Source organism: Drosophila subobscura, chromosome U (genome assembly GCF_008121235.1).
Source record: "Drosophila subobscura isolate 14011-0131.10 chromosome U, UCBerk_Dsub_1.0, whole genome shotgun sequence".
In the NCBI taxonomy this organism is placed as follows: Eukaryota; Metazoa; Arthropoda; class Insecta; order Diptera; family Drosophilidae; genus Drosophila; species Drosophila subobscura.
Genome location: NC_048534.1, coordinates 24,618,600 through 24,642,436, shown reverse-complemented (window position 1 = coordinate 24,642,436; position 23,837 = coordinate 24,618,600). Strand labels below are relative to the sequence as shown.

General features: G+C 42.4%; 1 protein-coding gene across 1 annotated transcript in view; it reads right to left on the bottom strand.

Annotated features, from left to right (window-relative positions):
• Positions 1 to 23,837, bottom strand: part of LOC117900584 — a 47,577-nt gene that overhangs the window by 14,602 nt on the left and 9,138 nt on the right. The window contains exon 2 of the mRNA XM_034810994.1: positions 14,050 to 14,080. The gene's annotated coding sequence lies outside the window, so the exon portion shown is untranslated. The remainder of the gene's footprint in view (positions 1 to 14,049; positions 14,081 to 23,837) is intronic.

Below are 23,837 nucleotides of genomic sequence, written 5' to 3'. Positions count from 1 at the left end.
GCTCGGGCATGGCCTTTAATGCTGCCCCAGTGCCTGGCTGGCTGGGTCTGTGTCTCAGCTCTTCTCTTCTTTTGCTGCATATTTGTTTAACAATTAAACATTGCCGGAGAGTGGATTCTGTGTGTGTGAACGAAGATTATTATCATTAAGAGTTGGGTGAGTGAGTAACTGCCAAGTAAAGGGGCATGACAAATTGTGAGAGAAAATTGCAGTTGAAAATTGTCAGAAAACAGTGGAGCTTCGATAAAGGAACTAGCAGCAGCTGCCGATAAAATAATTTCAGTTGCTTTAGGGGAAGATTATCATTTAAATTTATATGGGAAAACTGGGAAAATTATTTCCAATTTTATATTTAAAGTTTTTTCCATCGAATTCCGTCTCCAGCTGCTTCACTGTAGCTGGTATCTGCATGGGTTTTTGGATCAACTCGCATGTTGGCTGTGCAGTTGCAGTTGGTTTACTTTTTCAATTTGTGTGCGTTGCATCCACATAATTGCCACATGGAGTTGCATGTGCAGGCGACTGCCGCCTGCCGCCCTTCAAAAACTGCATATGAGAGCTGTGAGGAGCCGTGACTCGACAGCCTTCTTCTTTGATGCCGCAGAGAGGATGTGGGAGAGAGCATTGAGGATGAGGCTGATGCGGCTGATGGGACTGCTGGCTGCGGCTGTGGCTGCTGCCGCTGCTGCAGCTTCTGTGGCACGATGTGAGATGTGCGTGCAGCTGTTTGTTGTTGCATTGTTCCATGTTGTTTATAAGGTTGTTGTTGTTGTTCTTTCTGTTGCTGTTGTTGTTGTTGTTGTGGGGCTGTCTCCACTCACAGTTGCTTTAATTATTGTCAGCCAAACTGTCGCGGCCGCTTGGCTCATGTGTAATTTGTTTGTGTCGTTGCCACCACTCCGCTCTTTTCTTCGCCTTTGCCTTTGCTTTTCTTTTACTTTATTTATATTTTTTATCTGTTTCCGACTTTTAATTAATTTATGTGTCTGTCATTTCGACCGAGGTGCTTAAATAGTGCGTTGCATTCAGAGTTTACAGAATTTACAGCAATCGGCGGACCAAGGAGACAGAGCACAGGCACCGCCAGCTGTGGGCGGCACTTGAATCAGTTCATTATCTGCCGTTATGGCAGAGGCTTCAAGGCAAAAAAACGGAACCAGTTGACCCAGTTCCTAGTGGGCAGTCGTTCAACGGTGGAACTGGTTCAGTTTTAATGGTTTTTAGAAGACAGCAGAACTCATTTTTAATGGCTAATTGTTGCAGTAATTGATGGGTAATCATTGGCTGTGATTTTCAACAATTTTAACTAACTCTCAACCTTAGCTAAAACTCTGTTCATTAAATTATATCATGACTCGACACCTACCCACTTTTAATTATAATATCAACTGTCATTTAATGTCTTTGTCAAGGCATTTCCTCTGTTTTATAAACTTTAATTTAAGCAAACTAAATCAAGAGCTTCCGTTTACTGTTTTCGGTTTTAAGTTCCACCAACTGTAACCTTCTTAATGGCCAACATCGTTTAGCCTTCATTTTCAATTACTCGCCGTAACGAAGCGTCGAAACCATTTATCAAAATCCCCAACTAGATAACTTAATTAAAGCACCCCGAAAAATCAATCTGCATATCTGCATAGAGGAGCGAGCAAGAGCCCTGACAAAATGTGAAGCTGAGACCCCCTTCCCACAGCCCTAAAGACCCTTCCTGAGAGCAGCAGCAGCAGCAGCAGCGACGAACAATGAGCCAAAGCAACAACATCCGCTTATCTCGATAAATCAAAGCCACGAGTGCTGTTAATTTTCCAAGAAAATTTTCGGTTACATAGTTGGGGTGGTGCCCAGAAAAACGTGATTGTGTGTGCGGCTGTGCGTGTGTGGGGCCATAAAAACAACTTGAATTTATGTTTTCACGGCAAAATTATCTTAAAGGGGGGAGAGAGAGCACAGCCCCTTAGATGTTGTTTCGCTGAAGTCATTGGAGTCAGCTATTCCCCACGTCATGTGTGTGTGTGTGTGAGTACATTTCATTTTTGTGGCAAGCGACTACTTGCTAATTCTAATTAAAAGCAACAGCAGCAGCAGAGGCAAGCAGCAACAGAAGTTGCGGCATGTCTGCGGCACACTCAAGCAGAAAATTATCAACTCTCAGTGGGGACGAAGATACCATCCGCAAGATGAAGATATGGAGCTGGAGTTGCTTGTCTCAGAAACTTCTGCTTGGCTAGGCCAAAAAGATGTTGCTTGAGTGAAATGTGAGGGAAAAATGTGAGCAGACCCCTCAGCACAGTCACCTCGGGGCCAAAATTAAATTGTGCACATTTCCGTGGAACGGAAATTGCCCCAAGTTTGTCACATGGCAGAAATGTATCTTAAATCTGAGCTATACATATGTACAGGTATACATATGTACATAATAGAAAAGAAGCAAAAGGAACAACAACGTTTGCCATTTATGCGTTTCCCTTGGTGTGTCCCCCATCTGTTTTCAAATTGAAATTCATGACATTTCGCATTAATGTAATATCCAACAGCACCACAGCTACACACACGCACACAGGTGTAAATTATGTTTATTAATTTATGGAACTGTTTTGGGGTTTCAATTTTACACTCCCGCCACGCCCCAAACAAAGCGCTGCTCAAACCATAATCATTTCCATTGCATTTAACCAGAAATTAGCGAAAATTATGGGAAAATCTTTTGGCTGCCTGGGTACATGCATGACCTGTAGGCAATTTGCTCTGCTAATTAAATTAAATGCCTAATTAATTGCCATTATGGTTAGGTGCACTAGCCCCATGGCAACTGCAAAGCTGCAAATTCGCCGAAATTTATTTCAAATGAACAAACAAGCCGGGCCATGGCACGCTGCACATTTGGCTGCATCCAAAAGTTGGATAATTTATGATTGAATGTACGTAAATCAAATGACATGCGCTCTAAATTATAATAATGCCATGTAAGATGATCCATATGCAAATGAACAGTTGAACGTGTTTTGCATTTGTAAACTGTGTAAAGGGATAAGTGGAACAGAACAGAACAGAACAGAACTACTAATTGATTAGGTACAGTTGTGTGCTGTGTAGGTAGTGGAAATTCGTAAAGTTATGAATGCGAGTGGAATATAACAAGCTATAAGTACAGATGTGCTCTACAAGAGCTAGCTGAGAAGTGAAGCATTAGCTTAAAAAATTGTAAAAGTATTCAAAATAAAATATAATATTCTAAAGGAAAGGAATTTATGTGAGAATTATATTTTAGTCAAACAAAAATACCAGAAAAACTGCAACTGTGCTCTTGATTTCGTTGAAAATACTGAGTATCGATTGTCAAGGTAGAGCCACGGCTCTTGCTGCGTCTCACTACGTTCCCGCTCGTTATATTTGCCTCCCATATGTGCCAGCCCTAGGAACTACAGTCGAATACTTTTCCTGCATCAGAAAGTGTTCCCTTTAAGTCATGAAATTCGATTAGCATTTCTGCTCTAATATGAACTATCATTCCATGAACCGGATAACCTTTTGGATTGCCTTTGATTCCGGTTGCAGTCATATCTATTACCCACCGCCTGCTCTCGCATTCACTTTGGCAGTGTCCCGCAACTCCTTTGCCGCTCGTTGCCTTCTCTAATTTTACTTCTCTGGCGGCTCCTTCTGCTTCTCATAACTCAAAGCCTAACCCTTTTCAGCTTCCCGCAACACAGCACTCCCAGCACTCACAGCCAGTCGCATCTATCCCCGAAACTGGCGGAAACCCTTAAGCCACATCCAGAGATGCATTGACAAAATTTCACTTTTGGATGAGAGATGCTGGTTGGAGTTGTCCCTGCTGTCCCCTACTGCTGTTGGGGATTGCAAATGGCAAAGCTTTAGCGACTTCACTCCCGCAGACTCCCGACTGCAGTTGGTTGCATGCTGCCTGCAGTTGCAGCTGCAACATTGGGTGCAGACTGCCGCTGGAGATCTGCCCTGTCACATGCCACATTCTGGCAACACTTTTTTCTCTCTCTCTCTTGTCGGCATGATTTTCGCAATCAGTGGAAAGCAGCTTCAACTGCTGTTTGCTGGTTTTCTGGCGTGACATTTGGATTTCGCGCGAACAGCAGGGACAGCTGGGAACAGGGAATGGGTGGCAGGAGGTGAGCTGCGGAACAGAGCCATCTCCCAGCATAATCCAGGGTCGTTTTTTTGTCTCCTGGTCTGGGTTTTCATGTCACACGAATTGTCTGCCGCCAAATGATGCGCAATTTATGCAGCCACGGGTCACAAGTGAAACTAATTTTCGCCCAAACAACAAAGGCAATTTTCAATCTAAAACGAAGGAACACCATAGAAACCCTCCTAGAACCCATTCCCCTTCCCACTCAATGGTTATGTTTTCCTCTCTTTTGCCTTAAACTATGTCAAATGCTGTTCAATTAAGTTTGCGCTTGCACAATGATAAGGAAAGTAGATCGTGTGTCTACACCTCTATGACGCCAAAGGGTATTAGCAGGGACTTGTGGCAGGGGCTGGGGCTGTGGCACATGTGGGGACATCAGATTGATAGCGTCGCTAAATAACACAAAACAGAAAAGAGCCCAACGGGCTAGGTTGCCGTTTCTCCCTGCTTCTAATCAAGCACGTAAATAAAGTTAAAGTTTGTTCAGGGTGTAGGAGGGATACACAAGAAGAGCCGCAAAAGGGGAGACACACAAGGGGAGCCACGAAGGGCAGCCACATATTCTGTCATAATGAAGTTGAAGTACTCTTTCGCTTTCAGGAGAGTTTTACAGAGGGTTGCAGAGGGTTTCAGAGGATGATTTGACATTGTGGGAGTTGAATTTTATATCTATAAATTCAGAGAAAATTATTGTAAATATTTAAATAAATTAATTCACCTACTGGTATCATTTTCTTAAGCTTCTTTTATAATCCCCTACAAATCTCTCTCTATATTCCACATACCCCTACATTGGCAGTGTAATCCAATTGTTAGAATCTCGCTCGATAGCCTGCGGGTATTGCCTTTGGGCTAGTCATCATCAGATCAATGGGATAAACCCAGCTACACAAACACTCATCCTCCTCCACTCATCCATGGCTACCCGCCCAACAAAGGCAGCCAAATGACAACATCAACTTCTATATCCTACCATACAGAGTAGATATATATAGAGAAAGGTACTTGTAGCAGTATGTGACAGAGGGGCGGTTGGTCGATGGCTGTTGGCCCTGCGGCAAAGTACAATAAAAACTGCTTCAACGTTGCATGTAACATTTGATTAGCCTGTGAAAAGGGACACCGCCCTCCCGCTCTGTAGGGTCTGCCCTGATATATGTAACAGAAAAATGAGCAGCATATTGCTGCTCAGTTGCACTTGGGGCAATGGCAATTAGAGGTTAACTTGAAGTACGCTTCCACTCCCCCACTCCCCCACACACACACGCAAAACACAATCACTCCTTTTTCCGAAACTATGAATCTTACATAACCACCACAGTGGCTGTGCTTGGGTCAGAAGCAACGCTCCAGGGGGCACACACACAGCACACACACAGCACACACAAGTTGTGGTGGCGGTAGATGCGTACGGGTACTTCTCCTCGCATATCGTTAGTTCGGTTAATATACGACATGTTCAGCTTCGGCCCATTTACAAGCCAAGAGAGAATGTTAACTTGGTGATACAGTTTCCACAGACATCAGACTTCAGTCCCTCAGTCCTCAATCTTGGCCCCTTCTCTGTCCTTCCAGCGGAAGAAAACTTCAGTGTTCAGTGTTGCTCGGGCTGTGTTCAAGTGCAGTGATGTGTGTGGCAAAGCAGGAGAGGGAGGGACTGTCTAGAGGGGTAAGTGTAGCTGGTGCTGGTGGAGGGACATTGTAGCTGCCTGTGGTCACAAGTTGAGTTAAATATATTTGTCAGCCAAGTTTATTATAGAAGTTTGTGCCAAGTTTAAGTTCTGGGAAGGGTTAACTTAATCGAAAGCTAAATGAAGAAGGGAGAGAGAGAGTGCTTGACAGGTGGGATGTGATTTTAAAGAGCTGTGATGGAATAATAACGAGTAACATATAAGACAAGGAGAAACAAGATAAGAGATGGTTCTGTAAGCTATAAAAGTCAATGAAAGATGTGACAGAAAGTAGAAAATGCAACTCACAATTCAAAATATATTAAATACTTTACCTAAATATATTGAAAGATCACATTCAATAAGTAAAATGCATTCAAGATCTTCTACAATCTTCAATAGAGTCTATTAATATTAACCCCTGGGCAAACTCTTCTGCTTCTTGTGTAAAAACTCTTTAACTTTTTTGTACATTTTCTAGCCATGAAATTGAATGAATAATCTCATTTATCCATCGCTAAATCTGTTGCCACCAACCACCAATCCAGCAAAAAACTGAATCAATGAGGAAGCGCTGTCCGTCCATGCTCATCCGCCTGCTCCCCCCTCTGATTTTTGGTGACTTTACTTCGCTGTACACCACATCCTCTCCTCCATTCACATCCCCCTGCAAGCTCTTCTCCATCTGCAATTTCTCACAGCAGACGACTCAAGTTTTCCACGTGAAAAATGGCATCATAAGAAAAGTTATTGTCTCTATAGTTTCCCAACTCCACTGAACTGCACCCCACACCAAAGACTGGAGACTGGAGACCAGAGACCAGAGACCCTTCTTCATCCATCTGCAGCATGAAAGCATCATCAACGTGGCAGCGTGGCAGCGCAGCAGCGGCAGAGAGTTTATTATGCAATGGCAAAAATTTAGTGCCATTTGTTGTCAACGCGCCGAATGCAACAAACAACCCGAAAAAGCTCCAACAACAGCAAAGTTTTGCCATTACAATGACACGAAGTGGGAGGTGGATGGAGGGGGGCTCTCTGAGAGCCTGACTGTTCACATTTGTGCAGGCATTATAATGAGTTTCTGTGCCAGGCCAGGCCAGGCCAAGACGAGAGAAGCCAAAAACCAAGACAATCCACAGACCAGTCAACGTCAAATGTTGCAATATGTGGAGAGGGGAATAGACGGAGTAGAAGCCAGGAAAGTGAAGCTTTTGGAAGGGCATTAAGTGCTGGATACCCTGGCAATGGGATATCCGCTGTGGCTGCTCTTTCCCTGATTCCATAGATAAATTCTACTCCAAAACCAGAAAGACTTTCATACAGGGCATCAAAAATTAACATACCCAGAACCTGTCTGCTGTAACTTTTGCCTTCGGAGCTGCTTAAAATATAAGAGAACTTTTACCCCACACCCCTGGAAAACTTCGGTAGCCAAAATGTGTCTGCCTGATGGATGTGGCATGCAGCATCAGCTGGTGCCACTGCTGCACAAACTGGTTACAAATTTGTTGCTAATTGCAGCAGCTTCAGCGAAAATCCAAAATGCAAAATTGAAAACAGATTAAAATGCGAAAATCCTCTCCCCCCACGAAACAGAAACCAATTTTTCTTTATGGTTTGACAATAATGATGACGATTGATTGACGGACGGACGAGAGGATGGAGTGACTGGAGTGATTGATGAACTGACTAAATGGTCGGACGTGTCGTGTGGTGGCGTGCCGTGCCGTCCATTGTTGTCCAATTAAATGGCAAATCAAAATCAAATAACAAAACAACAAAAATTTATGTTAATCAAAGTGATCAAACAACACAAACTCTTTTTTTTGATGTACCGAAAACAAAAGTGAAATTCCGCAGCAAAAGTTTCCTACCCTTTGCGGTTTTGGACACGGCCAAAATGCTCTAACCAGAGGGGAAAGGAGAGAAAGATCAATGCTCGCTCTGTTGACCAAAAGAAACCACAACACAAAATACCACACAGATGGATGCCCAGTGGTGGTGCTGCTGCTGCCCGCGGAAGAGTGAAAGTCAAGTCCAAACATTATGTTTTATGGACACAAGGCGAGAGTCACCTATTCGGACACCTCAGTGTTCCCCCAACCCCCACACCCCACACCCCTTCACTCTCTTGGCTCTTTCTTTGATTTGTTGTCTCTTTGTTGTCAAATTATGTACGCTGTGCGTTTGGTTTTATTTAAATTTCCTAGAGAAAACCACAAAAACAATTAGCTGGAGTCGCATTGCATTTTCCGTAAACTTTGGGGAGTTGCAGGGAGCTGCAGGGTGGGACAAGCACGAAGATTATAAAGTTAATTACAGCTTCATGAAGTTCCAAGTATTTTGAGTTAATTTTAGTTGGCAGCTGGCTGAAATTTTCTTGCTCTCGAAGCTACCAGAAATCGCTGAATAATTACCGGCAAAATCTGATAATTCTCTGCTTAAACACCTCCACTTCCGATGCTCCAAAATTTCCCAAAAATCACACTTATAACGCCCAACTTCCCCACTCTCAAGTGAGCCTCGGCCAAGGCTTTGCTTTGATACAAAAATAACTTTCTTTTGGGCCGCCCCCGAAGCCCATCATCTCATTGTGCGGCTGGCTGGCCTCCCCTGTCACCTACAATAAAAACAACATCACAAAAAATCTAAAAAATTATAACAAAAAGAAAAAAGAAATAAAATAAGATATAAGACAGACAATGCAGGTGGCACAATGCTGGCCTATCCAAGTACAATTAACTACTCTTTTCTTTTGCTTCGCGCAGACCTTCAAAAATGTTGAAAGCGAAACTTTGCCGAAAGCCAAAAGCCCCGAAACCCGACACTGTATTTTTTTTTGCGGGCCATAAAAAAACCGAATCCAAGAGCAATTGTCGGTGGGTGTGAATTTCAATGTACATGTAAGTTGGCCAAAAAAATGTGTGTAAGTCGCTTAAGCCCCTCGCCTGTCACTCCCACAAGCCAAGCAACCCGCTATCCATCCATCCATCAATCACTACTCGGAATGGCTAATTAGCATGCAATTCAGCCAAACAATTGAATGGTGTTGGTCAAATTTTAAATGTCATGCTGGGTATGGGAATGGGATTATACAGACATTATATATGTAGACTGTAGACTGCCGATGTTCAAGGGCCTTGCTGAGGCTTACTGTAAACGTGAGACGAATCTTAAGTGCAAAATAACTGCGACGGCGGCTCGTCCCTCAGTTGTTTTTCTAAGGTCGTCCAATGTTTGTTTTGCAAATGCGAAATTAGCATTAATTTTTGTACGTATTAAAATCATTTGTATTTTACCGATAAACGCCGCCCTGAACTTTCCATTTAGCGGGTCTGTGTGAACAGGAGAACAAGTTCTCAGTCACCTGCCAACCAGCCACAACATCATCATCATCAGGGAAAGAGAAAAACCTGATTCACGTCGCGTGTTTCCTGTTGGCAAGCCTCAAGCCCCAAGCCGCCGAAAACAAGTTTTGTTATAATCTTTCCTTTTTTTTTTGCTGATTTTTTGGGAGGGAATCGCATAACTCAAAACGGCAGGAAACATTCCTTTCTTTTGCTTGGCACATAATGACAAAAAAAAGAAACTTGTTAAAGCTTTATCGGAGGTAAGAAAGAAAACCAATCGAAGTCGCATTCCAATCAGATACGAAATGATAAGAAAAGAACATTTTTTTGGGCGAAGAACGAATTTTGCCGGGCCAAGCCTTGAATTTATTGATGTGGCCACGAGTATATAGAACTTATTTACAGTTAAGTATATACATATATATTTGTGTGTGTATATGTGGTGTCAAATATTGAGTTTGACTTTCATATCAAATCACGTGACATGCCCTGAATATGGAACATTGAACAGACATCCCCCAATCTATGCAAAATAAGTAGAGCAAATATATATGCTCGTATTTTTCCTACATTTTGTTCCTTCCTTCCTTCCAGCAACAACAAAGATTTATGCGTATTTCATATTGACACCGCTTAAACAATGGACTGCCGCTGCTGCTGCTCCTGCACCCTACTGTCCCCTCTGTATATTGGCTTTTGTGCCATGGCAACTGTCGTTTATTACATTTTCCTGTCGCCTGGGCCATAAAAAAACTGGGTGCAAAAAAAGAAGCGATCAACTTCTCGCATCACAAAAACTATGTTTAATGAAAGGTTGATCAAATTTGTGGGAGTCAAGCGGAGCCAACTGGTTTTTTAATTTATTTTTTCCTTTGATGCGTAAAGTTGTGAGCGAAGTTTTCCTCTTTTTTGGGCATCATTAAATGAGGCAAATAAAGCGTTGTCAACTTTGCATTTTTTGATGAAGTGTATTTAAATTTTGGTGGCGGCATTATATTACAAATGAAGTTGATGAAAATGGGTCCGAGTTAGACAATAATTTAAGTTCGTATTACACAATGCAGGTTACAGTCTTTAGTCTTACTTTTTGCCTGTTTTAAGGAAGTAAATTGAAAACTTTTTTATGGCAAAAAATTCTATGTGGCCCTACTCTGCCTTTGCCATAAAAAAACTTCTTCAAATGGTCTTTCTTTTGGCTTAAAATTTGCTCACTTCTGTTCATAATCTTAAGCAAGAAATTCCAACTCAACTCTACAGATGCCATCAATATTCCCAATAAGCATTATCAGACGTTTTCTGTATACAAATTTCATATAATTTCCATAGCCGCCGCTGACGCACTGCAGCCATAATCTACACAATTATTGACCAGAGCAGAGCCCCAATCCGGACTAATGATAGTCCCCCAATGCGGTGGCCAATTCGCATGAAATTCGTGCCAAAGCGGCAAACTTGGCTTTAATTAAGGTTCCAGGTGCCACACACTCCACGGGCAACGCCTTAACCGAAAAGTATGTTGAAAGAAATGCTCATTGAATGTGTTTCATAGATAGAGAGATATAAACCCAATTCCGATACCAATTCCAATTCCATTTGGACGACTTTCGCCTTGGCTATGCCTCGAAATTGTTCATGCAATTTGTATAAACTGTAAATGATTATTACCAATAAATTTTGCAGAGAAAAAACAACAGCAACAACAAAAATCAGCAGAAAAACCTAAAAAACTGGTTAGGGTAGAAAGTCAAGACAAGTGAAGTGAAGTCTCAGGCCAACATCAACCAGGGACACCGCCCAAACGCAGGTCTCCCCAGCATCATCAGCATCAGCGTCTCTCTCTCTCTCTGCCTCTCAATATCTGTGGATGATATGTAACCCAAGTGGCAGAAACAGGTAAAAGTGATTTGTCTTTCGATGGCAAACAAATACACAAATACACAAATATATAGACACATGTTTATCCGTATGTTTGCTCAGTTACTGGTATAATCAAATCTGGCTTGTCTGCCGGCGCATGTTGCGTGAATCGATTGGCCTGGCGGCTTCCGACAGCTTGTCATGCAAATGCGTTTGGCTCTGGCTCTGGCTAATCCTTTTTTGGGAGTGGAAAACATGACACAAATGCCACAGACTTTCACATCGATATTCTCCCACGTTGACACCTGAGTGGGACAGGCAGCAGACAGCAGACACCTCACTGGAGCAACAGACAACCGACACCCAAGCGAAGTGCGTAATGAATGCAAAGCAAAATAAACAAATTAGTGAGTAATGAGAGAAGATACGGGAGGAAATAATAGTAGGGCCTACAGCCGGGTGCTCAGCACAGTGTCTGCTGGTCAGCTTTTCCACACAATTTTCACTTTCACATGCCGAGGCGAAAATCTTCGACCCACTTGTATTCTTGATTGCCGGCAACGCTGCTCATGGAGGAGACCTGCTTTCATTTTCATTGAGCAAAAAGTGAAACAGCAAAAACAAAAACAAATTGTGGATCTGATGACAGATACAGAGAGACACAGAGGCAGACAGAGAGACACAGAGGCAGGCATAGAGACAGACACCTGGTTTGCCATTCAGTACAGGTTGCTTAACCCAATTTTTGCGATATCTGTGTTCATCGGCAGCTTGTGGGCTTAGCCAGGCTACGCAACTGTTTCTTTTTGCACAAAAAAAAGCTGTTGCCCGATTGCATTGAGGCGGCCTAAACGCATTTTTGCGGCAGGCAGGCCAGGCAGGCAGGGTTACAAAAGAAAAACTAAACCAAAAACACCAACAGCAGTGGCTTGAATTGCACCTGTCTGTGGGCTAGAAGAATGTTGCAAATGTAGCAAATATGTGGAATAGCTGATACACATTAGATAGAGAGGTTTTGTGGCACGTTTCTAGGTGTTTCAGTAGCTTGAGAGATGAGTTCTTGTCTTCTAGCTTATTTCTGATTATTCTTATTAAAAGCCTCTAAAGTCATTGCTCCACAAACTCCCCTCAAAACTCCTTTTCATACCCTGCAAAAGTGTTTAAAATTACAGAAATTGTTGTGGTCTGTCCTCCTGTCTGCCTGGCACGCGTCGCAAAATTCAATTTATGGCTCGAATGTCTGGCTAAGCCTTAATAAATTGGTTTGCGCACAAAAAAAAAGAGACACGACATAAATGGCAACAATGTTTGTATTTGCTAAATCAGCCTTTGATTGTACATAAATAAATACAAATACTGTGCATAAAAATTCGGCATAAATGAGGGAAGCACTCGGAAGCTCCCCAGGGTAAATGTTTGGGCCATGGGCCACCCAACTAAAATACATTGACGCGACCATAAATCAAAGATGAAGCGTTTAATTAATCTTGCTCACTCCCAGAGCGCGAAACTTAATAAATGAAGAGTTAAAAACAAAATAAAACTAGCTAAAAAACTGGCTATTTAAAGGGTTTGTGTGTGGCAAAAATAAAACCCGACTTTAAATGATGGAAGCCTGCAATTTGAGTGGATGATGTCAGCAGAGAGCGGAGCGGAGTGTGTGCAAAAAGCGAATACTTTGACAGACAAAAATAAACACGCTTAAGTATGCAACTTGCTGAACAACAATAACGTCATCATCATCATCATCGCAATTATATTTAATTCTTATATCAATGCATAAGTTTTGTTTCCCACCATAGAGAACCCAGCGATGAATGTCTGTGCCAGAGGTCAGCCATGTGTGCGGTTCCAAAGAATCGCCCCACAGACTGGAGACTCCTCTTTTCCGCTTTATTGTATTCCATTCAACGTGACACTAGCACACACACTGCTCACTCATTTACAGTTTTATTATTGTATATCTATTATGAGTGAGTCCAGGTCTAAGTGTCTCTCGGATCTACCATCTTTCCATTTATATAAACGACACACGGGATTGACACGCCAATGCGATTGCATAAACGGAACGGGCTCGTAATGAGCATCGAGAATCGAGAATTGCATGTGCAATCAGTGGAAAAGCAGCAAACAAAACAAAACAAAACAGAAAAAGTAAGCGAAAATATTGACAAGGAATAAATACGAGCCACGGGGAGGGTGACACCCAGTGGAAGTGGAAACTGAATGACAATGTCACAACTTAATGGGGAGTTTGGGTATGCGCGAAACAGTTGCCACAGTCAAAGGAGAAAAAATATAAGAACTAAAAGCACTTTTAGAACCCAAAAAAAGTTCCAACAATGGTCTAGCAACAGCTATAAGAATTTCTGAGCTGAAATCTCAGCAAAATGAATGCAAAAATGTTTGCAAAATTCCTCCACTCTCAGCCACATATTTGCGTACTTTTCACATGATTTTCATATCAAAAATCTCCACTTCCATTCATAAATCTTGTGTGCCATTTTAGTTTGAAAAATTCTTTATGCTTGGCTATTCAATATACAATTTAAAAGTTCTCAGAATTTTGGAGTGCAGGTAGAACGAAAGAAACGCAAAAAAACTGCAAAAGTGGCAGAAAAAAGAGGAAACACACTCCAAAGGCCAAAGCCAAAAACAAAGAGCAACAGAAGCGGAAAACTTTGAAGCATCATAAATTATGTCAGAGAGTTAAACTACAATTAGAAGTAGTCCCAGCACAGAGCGGGAGAGAGAGAGAGCAGGAGGGGCAATAGCACTCTGAGAGTGCAAACACATTTGTGGATTTTTTTAACGAGTTTCCAACTCGTTTGCTTGCTAATTATTATTAGAGCCGTAAACGGAATTTAAGATCATGTGACTCGAAATGCTAATGATAATTAAAATTGCACAATAAAAGCTAGAATTTAATTTCAAGTTTAATTTTGGCACGGAAAATACGCAAATTGGGTTAAGTGATTTTTTTATTTCGGTGGCAACTTACATTTCCGGTGAAGCTGAAGTGACAGCAAGAACTGCAAAGAGAGAGAGAAAGAAAATGTTTAAAAATTGGGATCATGATTTTGCTACAGCTAAAAATAATCATAAATACGAGTGCCATAAATTGCGACTGAAAAGATTTATCTGTGAGAAATTGCGCATTGTGTCGTGGAGGGTAGCCCCAAAGCCGGAAGCAGCAATTCCCTGATATGAAAAACTGCCTGAAACTGCTCTCTCTCTATACTATATTTCAGTCCCACAAAAACTTAGACAAATCAAATGACGACAATCTGTAGTTCAGGGCAAAAGTCAAATCAAGTTCAAGGTGAGCCGCCGCCAACTGTAAGTTTCCGACTGTCTGGTGATTCGCCCTGCTTTTTATTTCAATTTCAATTAATTTGAATGCGAAAATTGATGAAAAATTCAAGAGTTTTGTGGAGGGAAAAATTGAATTGCTTTGCGCTTCGTTGGGCTGACCTACCGCAGTCCGTCCAGCACCAGCACCAGCACCAGTGGCAGTGCCTGCCTCCCCCATCATATGGCAATCTTCTCTGGGTATTAAATTTCCAACTCATTACAATTTTGCACACTGTCTGGCAGGACACACAGGGCGCACTCCACTGTATGGTTAAGGGTTGTCCGGGCAGGGTCTCTGCTTCTGTTTGCATTTGCGCTTTTGGTCCCTCGCTGATGGGCAGAGGGACTGGGAGTTGGGGCCATGGCTTGTCATTCATAAATGAAGTGCACAAAAATGCCTTACTTCAACTTCAACTTCAGCTGATGATGTGAGAAACGTGCGACTCAAACAACTTAATGAAAGAAAACTCAAAGTGCAATGCTCGAACCTCTATGGCTGTCGCTTACTCTTACTCCTTCTTCACTCTTTCATTCTCTCAATCAACTATTCATGTCTGCTCTTAATCAGAACCTTTTGACTTATCAATTAGGAATTTATGAATGAATGATTCACTTGCCACACACTAATTGATAGCAATTGTTCAGGTTCCGGAAGGTCGTCCACTGCCAGCACCGGAAGCAAGAATTATTCACAAAAATTGTAATCTTATCTCAACAGATATCTGGGGAGTCATATATAATATCTATAAGCAATCTATAGTACATATTTATTGTATATTTAGCCCAGTGGCTTGCGTCAGCTTCAACCCACACGCCAAAAATAATAACAACAACAATGAGCAATGGAACAAATTTAGCAAAATCCAAAAACAAAATTACGCCAAATTGAGCTTGCAATGATTGAGTGAGCGAGTGAGTGAGCGATGGCCGTAAGAGATAGCCATAGTTCATAATTGGAGAAGTCGCCACAAAAGGTCAGGCACACAATTGGCAGCAAAAAACAAAACAAAACGAAACAACAACAAAAGCCACTCGAACAAAACGAGCCAGGCAAAAGCAACAACTGTTGAAAAATAATAGAAATAGAAACAAGAAAAAAGTAAAGCTACTAATAACAAAAGCGAAGCAATACAAATTAGAAGTTTGTGTGGCAAGATTAAACGCTTTTCAAATGCCCTAAGGGCCAAAAGGGTATATTAACTTTTTATGCTAGGGAAGTGGGTAATGAGAAACGGAAGGGATTGTGGGAAGTTTCTTACTTAATACTTAATTTGGTTTGTTAGCAGAAAGGACAAGCATGAGAGTTCTGCTGATTAATTTATTATAATTATTATGGAAATTGTTCTGGCAATCATTGAAATAAAAACTACTGCTCTCGGGGAAGTACAATAAGGAAATAATAAAGTAGGGAAATATGATGCATATAATATGCCAAATCACAATCAAAACTCTCCTTTAAGAGCATTCCACATTCTAATATCCATTGCTAACCTTTTCCCTTACTCTTTTCATTTGCTTTTAACTTTTCTCTGGTTTTTCTTAGGGTTTTCGAAGCATTCTGCTTGTTTCGCTCTTTATGTGTTTTGTTTTTTCGGATACAACTCTGACGACGCCAAGCCCTTTTTTCGTGTTTGTTGCCATTCCTCTTCGCTTTGGTTGGGAGTAGCTGCTTTTGGCGCTTTTGGTGGGAAGCATTTAACTTGGCTAAAAGCGGCATTAGTGCGATGTATGGGGCGTGTTCTTGGCCCTGGAAGGGCAGGCAGCCAATTAATTTTTTAATGGCTTAGACGAAATGACTGACTTTAGGGTTATTACGAACAAGGAAAAAGAATAGAAAAGAAAACCAAACCAAACCAAAGCGAAGCGAAGGAAGCGCGTACAGCAAAAGTTTTTCCGTTACCGGACTGGAAATTGTCAATTAGCAAAGTGCCCGGCGAAAAGAATTGGCAATTTTAAAACTCTTTCGAGTGCCACGCCCACACAAACGCCCACGCCCTGTTACATTTCATCTAGAATCTAATTGACTGGAGACTTACATTTTTATGATGTTTAATCTAATTTTGTTGCTTTTATGATCTGAGGCATATTTTATGGTCGTTTGCCTAACGACCTGAACAAAAATTTTAACCGCAAAAAAAGCAAACCGCAAGACAGAGATTTTGGTTTGGAGGGGATTTAGGCTTGTGTTTTTTTCAAGCTATGTTTATGTATTTTTATTTATTTAAGAGCCGCTGGTTGCTGGTCGATGGTCGCTGGACCCAGCCAGCAATTTGTTTTGATTGAATGAAATATCAAAAACGTGACCCAGCCGTGCACTTTGAACACCGCAAAAGCCGAAACCCCAAAAAAGAGACAAATATATAAATCAGGCAATGAATATTTGCCCAAGGAGGTGAGTGGCAGCGGTAGCTGGGGGGGAGAGAGCCAGGTACATGCTGGTTATAAAGAGAGCAAAAGGCGGCCACAAATGAAATGTATGCAAATTGAGCGTGAACAAAACGGTTTAACCCTCGAGCACGTGCGAATGATTGAGCGTGGAGAAAGAGAGCGCTTGGCAAAGGGAGTGCAAGAGCGGCGCCTATGCATATAGAAGAGAGTGGGCGTAAGAGAGAGAGAGAGAGTTGAAGAGCTGGGGGCGCGCTCTAAAGAGAGATAATAATTCTTTGGCATCTGTCTGAAGACTGATGGTCATTGCCTGATAAGTGCCCCAATGATTAGTAATCGTAAAATGCACCCGCCAGCAGCTCTCCCAATAACTCTTTCATTCTGGAGTGCTGCCTGCCTGCGCTCCTTGCCTGTCTCTTTCCTTTCAGCCTTAATCGTGTTCAAGTGGCCTGTTAATCCTGGCAGCTTCCTGTGCAAGCAAAGGACCGTAGCTTGAGTGTGTCTGTAGCTGCTTTGAATACTTCATCATATTCATGACTTTTACATGCATTGCACTTCCGCAAGTGCCACAGAAGATGAGGAGAGCAAGAGAGTGAGAGACTGCGGGAGAGAGGGTTGCTTGGGCAGTTTGTTGGCCATTACTTGGGATTTAATGGCAAGGGAATCAGCTGTTAATTTTATAAATTAAAGTCTTTGGATTGTTAATTCATTTGAAAGGGTAAACAGTCATCTTTTGGTTTACTCATTACTCTCAGATAATTAATTCCTCCACAAATTCTGCTTCCATAGCCTCTTCAAAACCCCCCCACGTTCCATTTGTCTTCCCTCGTGTTGTTCTTTCCCCTTCGATTACTCAACAATCGTTTCGTGTTTATCGATGATAATCTCCATTGCCTGCCCGCCTGGCTACAGGTTATGCCAACACTTGGCGAAATTTATTCATCCACTTGGCTGATAACTTCATCGAACCTCCCACGCAGCTGCACGGCCCTAAGCCATTTCAAGCACTTTTGGAATGCCTGCCATAACTCTGCCCTCCCCGACCCCATACACCCCCCGCATTGTCCCTTAAGCCATGCTCTGGACCCATGTGCGCTGTGCGTTGGCCACATTGTTCGGCTCTCAATAATTCTTCTATTTTTTTTGTGCTTACTCCTGCGGGTCGTGGTCTCAGCTGTGGTCACAGCCAGCCAGCCACAACAGCGATTGGGGCACAATCTTTGCCGCTGCCACAATTGGCAGAAGTCCGGGTTTGCTGGGGGGAGAGCCACTTGGAGGAGGAGGCGGCCACTTGGTCGCGACCACAGAAGTGACTTAACTCGTTTTAAGCCTTCTCATGCGCTTCGCTTTTTTTTTGCTGCTTCGTGCCGCGCTCCTCTGGCCAGCATCTATTTCATTTCCAACTCCACTAGACATGCCACAACGATGACACTTGACTGAATATTTATGGCCACAAATGGAGCGAAAATAAAATCGCCAAGTCACGGGGCAAGGCAGCTACAAACAGCAACAAAAAAAGAGGATGGAAAGAAAAAAAAGCGAAATGGACACACATGGCGATGATTTTTTAGTTGCGGATGGTTGCTCTTTTGTCTATGGAGGATGGAGAGACGGCCATGCCCTTCTTGGGCGTGCTGTGTGCCTCGTAACCGGACGAAACCGTTACCGTTAGCCTGACCGACTAAAACAGAGCGAGCGAGCGAGCGCGGATCGAGGTTTCAGTCTGCATCCGAGTTGCAGTTCGAGTCAACGATTTGGTTTCCAATTTCCTTTGCTCTTTGGGCTTTGTTTTTGGCCAATCTTTATCTGTATCTCACTCGTATCTGTAGCTGTATCTTTGGCTGTATCTGTATCTGTATCTGCCATTATGTGTGGGCACATGACCGACCAGCATGCTCTCAGTATGTCTCAAATATTTGCGCTTATTTATGTGGCTTTTGTTTTATCAGCTTGTTTATTCAATGATTATGTTTTTCAGGCGATTTCCAGGGCTCTTTGGAGCCGTCTCTGACTCGAAGCTGAGTCGACAAACGGCTGACTGGCTGACTACCGTGTTTGGTTAGGTTCGCTTCGTTGAGTAGCGGACTGAGGGGACCCTCTTTAAGCCTATCTGTATGACCGCCATGTAGTCTCGTACTCGTGCTCGCTCTCGTACTCGCCCCGCAAATATGTAATGAAGCATAAGCAATTATGATAATGTCGCTTTGGGTTGGGTTTGTGTTCCGCTTTCATCGCTGCTTCGCTGCTTATCAGTGTAATGCTTAACAGCGGGGGAAGTGGGTGATTTTCGGGGCATGCTTTGGAGCCAAATTGAGGCAAAAGTCTCGAAAAATGTTGACAGCAAAGTAAAAACAAGTAAAAACAAAGAAAAATGTCGCGCGACTAACGAGAGCAATGAGACTTCGAGAACAGAGTGCCAGCAACAAAGGCAAAGTTTTGGTGAAAAAGAAATACTCAGAATAAACATTAAATTGTGTACCGAAAATATGATAATTTTTATATTTTTCAAAATAAATACATACGTAGATAAAATACTTTGAAAATTCATATTTTGACCAATAATATGTATAAATTATTTTCAAGAATTAATACGTACATAAAATACTTGCAACATTCATTGTTTAGCTAAAGATTTTAAACTAGAAATCAACTACAAATATTTACGTTTTATTTTCAGTAAATTTCCCTGTTCTTTGCATTCATTCCTCAAAAAATGCCACACATTTCCTACATGCATTTTTCCAGACAATCCAAAATCAAAGTAAAACAAAAAACATTGTTGGAAATTTACTCAGAAAAAAACATTCCCGTATCTACACAAGCCACACAAAATTACGCTTTTATCTAAACATTTTTATTCATATTTTTACTAGAAAATTGTTGCTTAACCCCAAAACGTTTATTCATGAATGTCACGTTCGTGTTGAAACTTAAAAATTGTTTGTGTTTTATTTTTATGTTTTTGTACGAAAATGTGGAAAATTGTAGGCGAGGTTTTTCCCTGCCACAGGTTGGAAGCAATTTGTGGCAAAGTTTTTGTTAGGTGGGGAAAAAGTTGTGTGTGTTCCCGCACTCCACTCCCGAGGCAATTTATGCAAATCAAAATGGATCTATCCGAGGCAATAACTCTATCGATGGTTACGGCTGGCACCCAATGGCACAGCACAGCTCCAGACACTTCAGAGAGCTCTTGAGAGAGCTCAGCTTCAGGCGAAACTAAATTAAAACTCTCGCTTTGTGGGCACTTTCCTGGGTTTAAACCTATACCCCTGCTGCCCCTAGGGGTCGCAGCCTGATAGTTTGACACTCGACAGACGATTGGTTGGAAAGGAACGAACGTTTATCTAAAGTTCAACAACTTATGCAAATAATGCCTGCAGATGCGAGTGCGACTCATAGTGCCAGTTGCCAGTGCCATTGCCAGCTCCAATGTGTGGGATGAGTGTGCTTCAATCAATGCCAATGGCTCATGTACATATGAAAGCACTTTTATGTGCAGGAATTTCTCCTCATTCCACTTTCCACACAATCATTTGAGCACTCGTACTCATATGACTGCGGTTCTCTGCTCTATGAACTTCTATCTGAAATCTTTGGCCCCTCGTCTTCTTATGTATGCGTTCCTTGTCCACTTTTTACTGAGTTCTCTGGCTCTCTGGGTGATTAATATTTCTCATATCTGTCTAAGGTCTTGGGCCACGTCTCTCGTCTGTGGTTACATTGCCATCGAGTACATTTTGATGCGATTAGTCACGAGTTCTCTCTGTCAAACAAACTCTTCTACGCCAAGCTGTTTGCTTTTGTAAATCAGCTTAGAGCAGAGCCCAAGGAAAAAGTGTCAAAGGTTAACACGTGAAAATTCTGAGCCCCCAAAATGCGATTGATAGACCTCTGTTATGTTTGCCTGTGGGGATGGGGAGATTGTGTGTAAATATTGGAAAATTTTAGCAGGTAGCAGGTAACAGTTTGTAGAGATTGTTTGTGCCCAGAAGGAATATTTGACACTTTGGAACATAAACATATGTTTGGCATTAAACAAACCTTAGGTAAAAGGTAGCAAACAGTTTGGTTGAGATCTACATGAACCTTTTAAAGATATAAAATTGTTCTTTTAGTCATCCAAAATTAAATTAAAATAACTCTACAATATTCTGTAGAAATCGAACCCGCAGCTGCGTTAACCTTTCTCTTACTTAAAGATCTGTAATTCCCCGGCACAAATCCCCAAACAGAAATACATTTTATTCCCCAGACAGCAGCAAAACAAAAACCACAAAATAATCTCCAGTTTGAATTATTTTTTGTATTTTTTAAGGGAATTTCCCTATCGCAGCTTATCGCACGCTCAAATGCAAAATTCTCAATAAAAATAGCTGGAATCGAGTGTACTTGTTTCCTTATAAACATCACTCTTGGGGCACGTTCCGTCAGCAGTCGATAAAACAGCACAGAAATGCCCAAAAAAAAACTCAAAAACAATCATTAAACCCATAAACGTCTCTCACAATTGGCGCTCATTTGGGGCAGAAAACACTTGTCTAAATAATCGTACAGCGGGTGGACTACAGACAAGTAAATAATTAAACTATAAATAAACAGACGTCAATAAAGGCAATTGTGGTTGGCAGTACTGCCATTTAGAGGTAAATACTTGCGAGAACGAGGCTTGAGGTAGAGCTGATGGGCACGTAGATACCCTAAAGATGTAGCTAAAGATTTGAGTTTGCTTTTGGTTTGGCTGAGAATTTGAAGTGACTTCAGTGACTAGAATATATCCAAGTTCTACTGTGGAGAAGACTTCTCTATCTGAGCTTCAAATATCGAACTAATATCCCTTTGAACAGCCCAAGAAATTCCCACTTAAAGTGGCCAATAAATCATCTTCTAGCTGATAGCCACTTAAAAGCCGCTTAGACAGCTGCTCATATAACTGAAACTCTATCTTTGGCCCTAAACCTGTGTTTAATGTTGACTTGAACTTGACCTTTTTGCCAAGGCCTGGGAGTAGAGTGCAGTTGGATGCACGTTGGCCGCTTATGTCATCATTCAACATCGACAGGGAAACACAGAGAAAGACAGAGACAGAGTAAGTAAACGCGACTGGTACAGTGTCTGCTGTTAAGCAGCTTACCCCTGACATGTTGCCGCTTCTGTTGTTGCCTTTTGCTCCAAAATCGGTTTCGATTCTTGCAGTATCGCGGTCTCGTGCCACACAGCGACCTAATTTCCTTCGGGGGCACGTTTTTTTTGCGTTGTGCAACCGGCAAAGCGACTTTCCACTCTCTTAGACGCCGCCCTGCCTCGCCGCCTTGCCCCCGCTGCGACTGGGTGTCGGGTCTTTGCTTGCGCCTAGGCCTGTTCTATTACAACTACTAATTGGATTAATAATGACAGAGAAACAATGGGGCAGGCGGTAGGCAGGCCTGGCAGGCGGCAACGCCATATGCGAGAAATGCTCAATGGGAATGGCTGGCGGGGATTATGTAAGTCTCAGCGCTTTGCCTTTTATGGCCAACAGAGCTGTCAAAATCGCTACAACAAAAGACCAGAAACTAGACAGGAGACAAGAGACAGCGGCAAGGCATTTAGAGGCTGCTCAAGTAATCAACTTTCAATAGGGTCTGCAGCCTATGGGGCAAGTACTTTGCCACTCTGTGATATGTACAGATAGGTTGGGATTAGGAATGAAATAGTAGTTCCAATTTCTAAGAGAGTTAACAGAAATCTTTCTGGGAACACAGTGAAATAAACAAGAATCTACGACCTTCCATTCACTCGATCTAAATGGATTATTTTACCTTCCAAACCGCCTTGGGAAAACTTGTATATAAATTCAAATTTCCTTGACAATTCAGCACTTGCAGCCTGCTGCAATGCCCTGCCCCTTGGGTTGCCACATAGCATCCACATCAAATGCTGTGTGGCACACAGCTGGCGGCAAAGCCTCACTTTGTCGTAAATAAAATGCATCCTCAGAGAGCTCTTCGCACTTGCCAGCAGCAGCCAGCACTTGGCTTCCTGTAGAGGATATATCTAGCAAACTGTGTGGAAGTGGTGCCGACTGACGACTGCCGACACTGCCACACTGTCACACTGCCACTGCAGATGTTGCAAGTATTTTTCCTCATAATTAGCCGAAGCGCCTAAAAGCAGACTCAAGTGGCAGGGCACAGAGAAAGTCACGCCTTTGTCCTCTAATGAGAAAAGACAGAGGACACAGAGAAAACAGAGAGAGAGCAGAGAGAACAGAGAACGAGAGAGAATGGGTGAATCGGTGAACGGGTTTGGTGAGTGAGAAGGGGGTTGGCCCTCGAGCGGCAACTTAGATGAAAATATGAAACTAACTCGTTGCAAAATGGCATTCCATTATGCTAGATATAGTGGAAAACTGCAAGAGGAAACCCTAGGACAGACTGACCCAATTCATGAGGGGTGCCCCGGCCCCTAATGCCGCCACAATACGTAGGACACAGCCGCGCCCCAAAAACTAAGCATAATGAATGGCAACCCTGGCGTTGTCCCTCGCCCTCTTTGCCGCTCGCTGCCTCTACCCTTATGGGACGTGCTGCCAAATATATTATTTCGAAATGACTCTTCTGCCTGCCACACCATGTGGATTCGTTTCGTCTTTTGTGTCTCTCGTTCAAGGGTGTTTCGTGGGTTTGGTTTAAACAAAAAAATGTGGGTCAACGGTGCGTATGATAATTCCTGCAGTTGTCTCACTGAGAGCCCCAGGGCAGCGGCAACAGCAACGGCTACAACAAATTTGATTGAAATATGCACGAACAAACAGCAGGAAGTACTGAAATGACAGGAAAAAATAAAAAGTACAACTGGGAATTGGTTGACGGAAAGGCTTGGAAATTTATGACTGAATTTGGAATGCTCTAGATGGTAGGGAAATAACTAATAAAAGAGCTACTTGGAGTTAGCTATGATCCTGGAGTAGCACAGGTATTTTGGAAACATTTCTAATGGCTTTTGGAGTGAGCTAAAATTTAAAATAAAAACCAGAAAAAGTCCACACCAGATTTAGCAATGGAAAAAATA